The sequence below is a fragment of the Triticum urartu genome, chromosome 3 (assembly GCF_003073215.2).
Source record: "Triticum urartu cultivar G1812 chromosome 3, Tu2.1, whole genome shotgun sequence".
In the NCBI taxonomy this organism is placed as follows: Eukaryota; Viridiplantae; Streptophyta; class Magnoliopsida; order Poales; family Poaceae; genus Triticum; species Triticum urartu.
In genome coordinates this window covers 46,755,449-46,767,314 of record NC_053024.1, presented here as the reverse complement: position 1 = coordinate 46,767,314, position 11,866 = coordinate 46,755,449, and positions in this window count along the sequence as shown.

Genomic DNA, 11,866 nt, shown 5'->3' with positions numbered 1-11,866 from the left:
CTCTTCTTAAACAACCTATATACTCCACACTTAACCATCATTTGATAGATTATCCAACCCCGAGCAATCTTAGTTATTGGTGGGGGTTCGGTTCGTTAGCAGGTATTTGTTTAGTCATTCAGATAGTGACTGGCGTTTTTTTAGCTATGCATGACACACCTCATGTGGATCTAGCTTTCAACAGCATAGAATACATTATGAGATATGTTGAAGGGGGCTGGTTGCTCCGTTATATGCATGCTAATGGGGCAGTATGTTTCTCATTGTGGTTCACCTTCATATTTTTCGTGGTCTATATCATGCGAGTTATAGCAGTCCTAGGGAATTTGTTCGGTGTCTCGGAGTTGTCATATTCCTATTAATGATTGTGACAACTTTTATAGGATACATACCACCTTGGGGTCAGATGAGCTTTTGGGGAGCAATAGTAATTACAAGCTTAGCTAGCGCCATACCAGTAGTAGGAGATACCATAGTGACTTGGCTTTGGGGTGGTTTCTCCGGGGACAATGCCACCTTAAATCGTTTTTTAGTCTCCATCATTTACTCCCCCTTATTTTAGTAGGCGCCAGTCTTCTTCATCTGGCCGCATTGCATCAATATGGATCAAATAATCCATTGGGTGTACATTCTGAGAGATTAAAGGATCTTGTAGGTCGGGTAGCTTCTGCTATCTTTTTTTCCATTTGGATTTTTTTGCTCCTAATGTTTTGGGGCATCCCGACAATTATATACCTGCTAATCCGATGCCCACCCCGCCTCATATTGTGCCGGAATGGTATTTCCTACCGATCCATGCCATTCTTCGCAGTATACCTGACAAAGCGGGAGGTGTAGCCGCAATAGCACCAGTTTTTATATCTCTCTTGGCTTTACCTTTTTTTAAAGAAATGTATGTGCGTAGTTCAAGTTTTCGACCGATTCACCAAGGAATATTTTGGTTGCTTTTGGCGGATTGCTTACTACTAGGTTGGATCGGATGTCAACCTGTGGAGGCACCATTTGTTACTATTGGACAAATTTCTTCTGTCTTTTTCTTCTTGTTCTTTGCCATAACGCCCATTCCGGGACGAGTTGGAAGAGGAATTCCAAAATATTACACGGATGAGACTCATCGCACCGGATCCTTTTCTCCTTTTGGCCATAGCCATATAATGAATAGGACTATTTCTCCTTTTGGCCATAGCCATAGAAGAAGCTTCTCCTCCAAAGCGGAGGGAGGGGAATCTCAGGATTCCTATGACCCTGCTTATATCTCTTTTTAAGAGCTCGTTTAGGGTTTTTCCCGGGTTTGGTACCAAATCTGGATAAACTCCTTTCGGTTCTTAAACCTGAGGAAATTCTATTTCTGGCTTTTTGCTTCCCGTGGGATGCGAACATGTTTTTTTTTGAGGAATTAGACATTTGGAGGGGCTCCCACTATGTTTGTATTACTCAAAAGAAGGATACAATGTACAAGGAGGATTTACATGGTGCCTGACCTCCACTTGTGGAGGTTGGGGCCACTACATTTTTATGGGGATGCAGTCAAGGGGGTTCTAAGCTATTTACAAAGGAGAGAATAAAGTCTCTCACATCTTCTCTGGTTCTATGTTGGAGCAGGCTAAAATCATGTTTGAAACGTTCGAGCCAAGAGCGAATAGTTGGTGTGATGCTTCTGAAATGTTTATTATTCCTCTCTTTCCAAATGCTCCAAGCCGCCCGAAGGAAGACCTCCATGAACCTGGGATTGTTCCAATCATGAGCTGCCATGCTGATCCACCGAAGCCTTGAACCAGTTTGCTGCCAAGTTATCCCTAGAATGGACCAAGCAATGTTGGCTAAAAGGGCATTGGAAGATCATGTGTTCGACAGTCTCTTCAATTCGCTGGTCACAAAGAAGGCAGTTGTAATTGTCTCCAATGTTGTAGTGTTTCCTCTTGAGCATGTTACGTGTGTTTAAGCGGTCTAAAATAAGAAGCCACCCAAACACCTTAATTTTCACCGTTGACCTGGCTGCCCAGAGCCAATTGTATGATTGATGTGCATGCACCTCTCTAAAATAGAACTTGTAATATCTGATTGCCTTAAATTCCACTGAACCCCAACAATATGTCCAGTTATCGTGGGGGGTCGGGTCAGTAATTTTGCCAACATGCCTCACCTTTTGCTGTAGATCACGAACTTCTTGCATTGCTTGAACTGAGAGTGGGAGGTGAAACGTTTCCTGCAGTGACGTGGATCCCAGGAAATCTTTGACCGAAATATCTTCATTTATTGCGAAGGAAAAGGCGCGCTGGTACATTTCTTCGAGAGTGGCGTCAAGCCACAGGTCTTTCCACATGAGCACTGTGGCTCCATCATGCACAATTGCTTTTGAAATACCTCTGTAAATCGGGGTGAGCTTGAGAACATCTCGCCACCAGAATGATCCGCATGGTTCCATGGCATGGGGGATTTTGTTTGTGTAGTATGTGGACCATACGAGCTCCACCCAAGGCACATCGTGTCTGTTGTAGAATTTATGCAGGTATTTGAGAAGGAGGGCGTCGCTTTGTATGCGTAGGATTATTATGCCAAGACCCCCACACTGTTTTGGTCGACACACCATGCTCCATGCCGCAAGCGAGTTGCATTTGTCCCCATGTTCAGTCTTTTTTGTCCAGAGGCACTTCCTTCGCAATTTGTCAAGCAGCTCAAGTATCTTTGGTGGCAGTCTGAGAGTGCACAGAGCAAAGATAACTAGGGATGTGATCATGGTATTGAGTAGTGATAGCCTGGCTCCATATGACATCAAGGCCAGGGTGCTTGTCATCCGTCATTCTATTGTGCAAACAAGCGGCATTAAATCTTGGACTGAGGGCTTGGTTGTCCCGAGAGGTAACCCTAGGTAAGTGAAAGGCATGGAACCTACTTTGCATCCAAAGATATTGGAGAGCTCATGTTTAAATTGCCCCTAAAGAATATCAAAGATATGATTAAAGAAGCAATGGCCACTGAAGAAGAAAAAAGAAACAAGCCTCCGATGGAAGGTTGTGAAGATCGTCGTATGACTCCGGAGGAAAGGACAAAATTGCTTGAAGCATTTTCTTTCCTATGGGATAAAAAACTATGAATTGGAACTATTGAGTGGTGTGGTATCCATCTTAGCAAATAGAGATACCGAGGCCCACCAACCTACTACTTGTTGGTTTGGTGGGGAAAGAGGAGTGGGTATGAGGGATTCTTTCACTTTTGAAGTTCAAGTGTCTTCTCTTCAAGAGAATAGAGCATAATTGTAGGATTATATGGATATCAGTGCTTTTATTCAATTCTGAGGCATTCTTCAATGATTGAGGAGATTCCCGAGGCGGTCTTAGTGCTATCATCAGGGTCACGAGCCTACTGTACCCCTTATTCTGGCTTAGCCTTGCTTAAACAGAAGAGGCTTGGTTAGCATCCTTTCTATCAGGTGTTGTTCTTTGCTACCAACAATTCTTTAAGTACGCGGTGAAGTAAATAATAGTGCACTTGCTGACAGTAGAACCCCCAAGAAATCTCACAGTATAGGCTGATATCTTTGTGCAATGTCATTTACAAGCATGCTCCAAAGTCTTGGCAAATAGGCTGAGAGAAGTACTGGATGAGATCATTTCTGAGGACTTATTAAATAGGGGTGCTTTTTCTACGAATATAATAAATTCCATAATGCTATCCGCTTTGACGAAGCAAATCAGATGACGGGCGATCTACGCCTCGAAAAGGAGAAGAAGTGGTTCTCGATACTGAGCAAAAAGTCACTTTCGATGCAGAAAGTAGGAAACCAAGGAAGCAGGCATTGGCAAAGAGTGAATCTTTATCCGATCCTATAATGGCTCAATCCGATCCAACAACGGTACTTCCAAAGGCTCCTCGGCTAAGAAAAATAATAGTTGTATTGGCAAGGCATGAAAGGGATTTTCTAATGCTATCCGAAGACGAATCGGAATACGGAACCGGAAGCCGTAGCCCAGAACCTTTAGCTTGAGCGGAAGGGGAGGAAACCGGCTATTCGAACTGGCGGGTGGGTGGATACCCTAGTGCTTATTGCTTTGTCGGAGCAGGGGCGGAGAGGGATTCATTAGTTTGACAACACAAGGGTGTCATGTGGAGAAAGAGAATTGAACTATTCTCCGGGTACTGGTACCGCTTAAGCCCAAGCAAGTGAAGAAATCCTGTAAGATGGACTTGATTTACTTTCCTTTCCAAGACCTATACCATATGGTTTGGGTATACCACTATCACCTATCGAAATGAAACACTAACCTGCCCACGACCCCCTATACCGGATACCTTTGCTTTGAAACCAATGACTAGTAGAGGATTTCGAGGAACAACAGCAAAGGGAAGTAGGGATGGGCTTTCCTCGGATTAGTATTCGGATTTCGCTGGTCTTGCCAATGGTTGTTATTCAAAAGAAGGGTTCGCACCGGCAAAGAAGAATATATTTCTAGTTGTAGCTTTCGAGGAGAAGAAGGATTGAATCAAAGGGACGAGCAAAGGCAAAGCAATGGCATGTTTGGAATTCCATAGAGGAATCCCCAAGCAAAGGCCAGGACGCTAACGCTAACGCTATTGATATTCCTAGCGCTTGTTTTCGTAGGATGCCGAGGACTCTTGCTTGAATACAACTAGAGAATTATCAAAAGAATACGACTAGCTCTTTACCGCGGGGATGCGTTGAGAGGAATCAATTGTTTAACCCGGTGACCGGATAGGAGCCGTGACTGTGTGGGTAGCATTATCAAAAGAAGGAAATTCGCAACGCTCTAAATTTCTCTATTTTGATTCTTTTTTAGGGATTGCGCCGTTACTATACCTGCATTCGCTATTGCTGTTCCGCTTTGCCGTTATCCGTCCCTTTAGTTAGCATAATAGGAGGGTGCCTTTTTAGCGCAAGACGATGAAATAACAACCTAAGCTTATCGGCATTAGCAAATTGAGAAATCGAATAGATCCCCGGCCGTTGGATTTGAGCACTGCCGTTACCGTGCTTAGAATTGATGAAATTGGATTTCTTACAAAACCCAGGATCTTCCTATTCGTAGTTTTCTTACAAAACCCAGGATCTTCCTATTCGTAGGTGGTATACAACTACCCCTATCCCTATTGTTTTGATACATGGCGTATTGGCTTTTCGTTTTTCTAGCTAAAGATCCATCTTTCCTGGATTAGTGATTACTTCAATCCATACCCCTATGGAATAACAAAAAGCAAGGGCAGAGGGACCTGGATCCGGAACCAGACAATAATTCGTAGGAACCCACACCGGATAGAGGGCCGTCCCTTCCTCTTAAGAGGTGTAATTCTGTTTGGGGATGACATTAGATAATCCGAATCGTAGTCCTCGCTGGAATGGTCGCAAAATGCGAAGGAGTTTTGTTGTCGAAGCTGGGGATCTAGATAGGTACCGATCTCGGTGGGGATTTTCCTATTTTTTCTATGGAATTTGTTTCATTCCTTTCATGCACAGATGAACCTTCTGAGCTTTGGAAGTACCTTTGCCCTGGAGGATTGTCCCGTGATTAAGGGATTTCTCTACAACTATTGCAATTAAAGACATATGCAAATCCGAAACAGGGAAGTACGAAACTAAAGGGACTTTCTCTCGATGAACTCCCTAGTTCCTATGTTTGCTTTGAGGTAGTGCTAATTGCTAATGTGTGAACTATCACTATAGAAAATAGATTGGAATCACTTCTAACATCAAAGATAGGAAAATCTGGCCTATTAGGTGCCGATCCACTCGATCCTATGCTATGCATTTGTGACCAATAGAGGTAAGATCATGAATACAAGATGGCGATGAGTCATGCCAAGTTTGGGGAGTGTTGCTCATACCCTCATTGCATGTTTTCAAATAGGGCATACTGCCTGTGATTTACTATTGAAAAACAAGTCGACAGGAGAACCCAAGTGCAACCAGATAAGAGTTCACTTTCGAAAGACGACAATGGCAAGTCTCAATCAACTGTCATTAGATCAATAGTAAACAGGAGATTGCTTTGCGTATCACGGATCGAGCACACAATAGAATGCTCGAACTACACTCTCCTAGCATCAGGCCTATGGTCCATCCAAGGACAGAGCTGTAATTAGCGCCTTTCTCAGATCTTCAGATAGATAGAATTCGTCGTACACGCTTAGCCATCTCGCCCGAGGGACCCTTCCCCATAGTCCCGACATTTCTAGTTCCAGTTAACCAAGGCACGAAAGGAAGCACTCTCGATCAAGACCTAAAAGCACACCCTCGAACCGGCATTCGAGATACCCAAAGAAAAGGATGTTTTCTTTATACAAGAGCTCCTGCCTTTCACTTTCATAAGGAACCCAGTCTTGTTCGAGTCAATCTTATTGATGGTTAGAAGTAGAGTTCACGCTTTGCTCTAAACTGAGGTCTAGCCAGTAGATAGTAGAGAGGAGGGCTAAATCCAGGTTAATGTCCCGTCGCTCAATCCATCTATTTTTCTTTCACGCTAGTGAACTCTGGCAGTTGGAGGAGGGAAAGGAGCATACTTTTATTACGCAAATAGAAAGTGCGAACAAAGTAGTCAACTTACTGAATCACCAGTGTCAATCGGTTTTGAAGCGCTCGATGGGCGTAGTTCGCCATCATCCTCTATTGGCCTTGTATCGACCAAGGGAAAAAGAAGGAAAGATTCTCTGAGCGAGAGTGCCAAGATAGGAACCTATTCTTCGATCGACTACCATGCTTCTTATCTTTTTCCAATACTGCGAGCCAAAGGCACGCTGCTATGATGAATCGGACTTGGCAGATTGAACTGCAGACTATAAAGAAGGAGGAAGAAAGCCCATAATTATCATGTATGACAAGGTTGTTCTTATCATGGTGAAACTGTTGGAAAAAGGTTACTGTGATTTTCTATCTATTAGTTGACTACGAAGATTCTAGCGGTGAGCTTCTCACATATAGATAGGTCGGGATGTCATCAAAGCCAGGGCTTCTCGCCTTTCCTTTTGACGGCTCCTATCCCTAGACACTGGCCCCCGATACCAATACTAGAGATTTGCCTTGGCTGTAGTTCAAAGAAGTTCTTCGACTTTGGGAAGATGCGAACCTTATACCATTGTCCTTGGACAGATATGAACCTTACGCGGGCAGCAGATGAGCATATCCCTAGAATACCTGCCTATCCTACCTAACGCTGGATTTCACCTAATGCAAGAGCGAGTACTACGATGAAAATCACTTTTACGAGTGATACCTTTGTCTTTGGTGCTTGAGTTTTCCTCCCAGCGGTGTGGTCCTCGATTTCGGAAATGACATATTGAACCGGTATCTTTAGCATATAAAAAATCCAGCATACCCCTTTGACGGCATCCCTCCTCTAAAGTTGCTTCCTTCCTTCAAGCAACGCATTCGCGAACCAATACGTAGTACACGACGTAGTAAATCAATTCAATAATGCAATCCGGGTTAAAGAAATGAAATGGTTGTTGCCTTCTCGGACAAGAAGGATTTCTTTTACGAGCGCTAGAGGGATGAGCTAGATACCTTTTTTATATGACGAGCGCTAGAGAATAGAAATATCATACTTTTTGCGTTGGATCATCCGATGAAGTGGATGCATACATGTACCTCAAGTGGCATTTTCCTTGTGGTGTAATGTGTTCCCATATGGTATATGTAGGTTACAGAACCTTTTCTCTTCCAATTTGGATACTGATTTCTTATTCAATAGAACCATCCGCTTTCTTTTGAATCTTGTATACCAATTTACATCCCATTCCAACAATCTATTCGTCGTAAGCCCTTCTAGCAGCAATCCAAACATCCCTCCATCTGCATCTCCCTAACAGTCTCTGCACGTGAATCTCTTCTACTAGTGATTCAATTGGGGCCAATCCTGCCGCATCCACTTCCTTCTATCAATTAGTGGAATCCCCAAAAGCGGAAGAAGTTCTTTGCGCTAAATACCTTCTTTGCAAGCCGTGGTCCCACAACGGACCGAAATGGCCATCAGAAAGCAGATTCATTTTATGATAGAAAAAGAATCTGCTTTCTTCTAGCACATGTATTTCTGAAAGGACTCCATCTTTGGAAAAGCTCGTTGCACCTTGCATCGAATTAAACCACTCCTTTCACCGCGGATAAAGACTTGGTGGGTGGGGATGAGACGCTAAGGTAGGGTTCGGTCTGGATGAAACTATCTTTAACACGAGCTTCTTCCTTGTGCGAAGTACCAACTTATTGGAATTCAGCATTGCATATTCACTACCGAGATCTCTTATTAGTTTTGGGACCAGAATGAATTCTTCCTACAGACGCCGTAAAGGGTGCGGTTTAGCAACCAAGCGTACAATGACCGAAACCAACAGCTCCATCATTTTTGAGAACTTCTCTCTCGCATAGAGGAGATCTTGGCACTACTTTATGTGTTCAATCCAGGGAGCCACCCTCTTCTTCATATCTTGCTTGATATTGGTTTCATAATGAAAAGAGGAAGGAGTGTCGAAGCGATGTCGCTTCTTTGCTCTCAGCTCTTTGCTCGAGATGATGTGATCTGATCGATCAGTCTAGAATCTGCAACCAATTGGCTAAGTCGCTAAGTCATTGCGGACACTTGCCATCCTCTCATATCAAAAGATGAACAACGACTTCCGGGGTAAAACGGAGGGCTAAAACCTGAGCCTCTTTTTCCATCCCAGGGGGTAGCTATTTCAAGAGTACTTGGTTTAAAACTTCCAGTTTATTCAAGTAGTTTCACTCAATGAAAAATGCATGCAAAATGCATTCTATTGCTGATTTTCTGTCAGGCATTACACCTCTGTCCCAAGCTGTTCGTGTTAAGGTGGCCGATGGCGCTGAGTTAACTTCCTTGTTTCTTCTGCTTGATTTGATCTTTGCAAGTATCTGCTGATATTGCTCCATCACATCAGCCAAGGAGCCCCATATTCCAAAGTGCAATGAATGCAACTCAGAAGCCATTCTTATCTGTCTATGCCCCATATCTTGGATCCGGGTCTGCGTATGAATAGTATTCGTATCACAGCCGAGCAAGAGGATTGACTTACTCATTTCAAGCGGAAGTGGGGATTGAACCCAGTGATACCTAGCAGCTAAAAGAGGTCCAAAGCACCGGATATGGCTCAAATAGTCCTTATAGAAATGATCTACGAACTATAACCTTTCGATAAGAAAGATTAGTTACACAAGATATATTATTCTTTCTCACTTCCTCTAGAAACCAAAGGGAGAAGGAGTGGGAGTTGAAAGCGACAGAGATAAAGTACCAGCAGCTGCAGTCGTAGGTGGAAGCCTTTCTTTCTTCTTGCACGTATTGATAGGGGATGGCAATGGGGACAATCCCCTATGGGGATACCTACAACATCACCGTCCCCATCTATTCCCTATCATCCCATCCCCATCCCCGTTTACAAGACTGGGGATGAAATTTCCCCATACCCATGCCCCACTGGGGAACGATGCCCCATTAGGGTCCCATCCCCATAAACAAATACTCATATACATAATATGACACCCTATAATCAACATACATAAATGGTGTTGTCCTTGTCCTACTAATGCCTATCTAGGTCGTACTTACTTCTTGGTCACGGTGACAGCTGAGGTGAGGACGTGAGATAGGTTTAAGGTTTTTTCAGAGTTTTTTTGTTTTCGCAAGTTTGTTTGTGAATATTTTAAGGTTTACTGCAATGTCACAGTTATTAACCAGGTCCCCGATGGGTATTGGGTCTGGGGAATAGGATATCGTCCCCATCCCCATTGTACCCTATGGGGAATAAATTAGTTTTGTAAATATCCCCATGGGGATGTTTTTCTCCCATCCCCACCCCCTAATAGATGAAATTCCCATGGGTTTGGCGGGTATGGGGCCCCGTTGCCATCCCTACGTATTGAGCTTGGCGCTCCTTGAGATCTCGGAATAGCTCCGAACCAGCGACCTTGAGCGGGTCTCCTCAGAACCACCGTAACTACCCACTGCGAGACATGGTCCTACGTATTAATTAATTGCTGCCACAGCAGGCGCCTATCTGTAGATAGATTGGATCGATAAATATAAAAAAAACTTGTCAAGCTTTGCAAGGTCCCCTTCTCAGAACAGTAGCAAGTCAGCACCAGGTCAAATTCTCCAATTACGGTAATATACCATAAACAATCATCCTTTAGGAGCTATATTATCCCTCTAGGGGAGCTAGTATAGTTGGCCATAAGGTCACACCCCTTCTTCATTCCATTTTCTATTTTAGAACTTCGGGTTTCAAAGACTTTTCCCACAATAGAGGCTTTGTTCTTTTTGAGCAGAAAGAATGAATCTAGTATCGACGGAATGGTATCTATCTTCTTAATATTCGTTTTCCAGGGGAATGAGCCAACCCACACAAGAGTGCCTACTAGCTTGTCATGAACGCAGAGGAAAAGAAGTAAGATACCCCCGCCCCCGAGCCGGGACCCCTTCTTCTTATACTGCTAGTGGTCTTGGATGAAGAACCACAAGAGCAACCTGAGGTAGTTGAGGAGGAGCCACAAGAGCAAGATGGAGGTTAAAATGAGACAGGTGGTAATACTTCTTTGGAATTGCCGCTTGCACTATGCAGAGAGACTAGGACTAATGCTGGAAAGCCTCCGGTCCGATATGGCTATGAGCATGACATTGCAAATTGAGTTTCAGACTCTTATGTCTCACCCGCACACAAAGCATTCATTGCATCTCTACAATCAGTGTCTATTCCAAAGGATTGGAAGGCTGCAAAGCTGGATCCCCGGTGGAAAGAAAGACGCACTGAAGGAGGAGCTTGGTGCACTTCAGAAGAACAAGATGTGGGATCTTCTTCCACTCCCAGCAGGAAAAAGAGCAGTTGGATGCAAATGGGTGTTCACCGTAAAACAGACTCCAGAGGGTAAGGTGGATAGATAGAAGGCAAGGATAATTGCAAAAGGTTATAGGAAGACGAGAGATAGATTATGATGAGACCAAAGCACCAGTGGCGAAGATGGACACGGTGAGAACCTTAATCTCATGCATAGTCAACTTACTTTGGGTGGCCTTTACATCAGCTAGATGTGAAGAATGCTTTTCTTCATGGTGGTTATTTACAAGAAGAGATCCATATGGACATTCCTCCAGGTTTTGGAACAAACAGACTGATGGGAAGGTGTGTAGGCTCAAGAAATCTTTGTATGGCTTGAAACAGTTGCCATGGGCGTGGACAGGTTCAGGAGAGTTGTTTGTGGTATGGGCTACTCTCAGTGTAATGGAGATCATACAGTACCGGCATAGACGAATCCATATCACCATTTTGGTGGTGTATGTGGATGATATTGTGATTACTGGAGACGATGTTGAAGAAATCAAATGTTTGAAGGCAAGACTGGGAGAAGCATTTGAGGTAAAGGATCTTGGACCTCTTCGATACTTCCTTCGGATTGAGATTGTTCGGTCGAAGTAGGGGGTAACATTAAGTATAGTGAACAGGTAGCTGATTGTTTTACTAAACGAGTAGGTCCTTGTGAGGGTTTAGCAATTTGTAACAAGATAGGCATGTTAGATATCTTTAGCCGGGGGAGTGTTGAGTATTGGGCTGGGCTGTATAGTGTGTGTTAGGCCCCATGGCCCATGTACCTTGTATGTATAGCAGCACATAGGAGCAATGGAAGAGATTGATGATCACTCATCAAATAATACCCATGAAACGAATCCAGACTCAGTGAGTGGTGAAGACCACTGACCCCAATAGGAATACGGAAGACCTAATTATTGAAGAGAATAGTACAGTTAACAACTAAACCTAAAGGGATCCACTTGTCACAGAAGCCGTCTACAACTAATAGGAAGCGCCTATCTCTTACTTGATATCTGATTGATCTTGCAGAGCCGAATTGTTT